Genomic DNA, 597 nt, shown 5'->3' on the forward strand with positions numbered 1-597 from the left:
ATTTTTTGGTTGCAGCCGTCATTGTTGTTTTGGTGGGCCCGGCCTGTATTCGAACCCGCCACCTTAGGTGTATGTGGCTGGCGCCTTAGCCACCTGAGCCACAGGCACCGAGCCACCCCATTCTTCTTGGGGTTAAGTGTCATGGATATTGAAGGATGGGACAGCCACCATGCTTTTTCCTACTTCTAATCTGATCTTCTGACAGGTTATGATTATCAGCTTCAGCGGCATCACAAATGACAAATGTTCTAGTTCCTCAACATCTGGGCTTGTTTTTAGAAGTTGTAGAGATTCATACTATCATTCTCAGGCCAATTTTAGCAGACATACATAAGTCTAGGAACTTAGGGAGTAATTAGATTTGAATTTGGACTTGTTTAGAATAGGTAGGGGAAAAATAGAATTTCACTTACAAGATATCCTAACTTGGTGAAAAAACAAAATTTCACCATTACAAGAGATGGAAAGAGGTAAGTATAATTTACTTAGCCCAAGAAAAATAACAGATGAGATTCAAATCCCATTAGGCCTAGGGTAACTTCCTAATTGATTTCCCTAGAGGGTGGATTCCCGATGGGTGACATAGCTAGGTGAACA

This window comes from Otolemur garnettii, unplaced genomic scaffold, assembly GCF_000181295.1.
Source record: "Otolemur garnettii isolate 467f Iridium unplaced genomic scaffold, OtoGar3 scaffold00319, whole genome shotgun sequence".
In the NCBI taxonomy this organism is placed as follows: domain Eukaryota; kingdom Metazoa; phylum Chordata; class Mammalia; order Primates; family Galagidae; genus Otolemur; species Otolemur garnettii.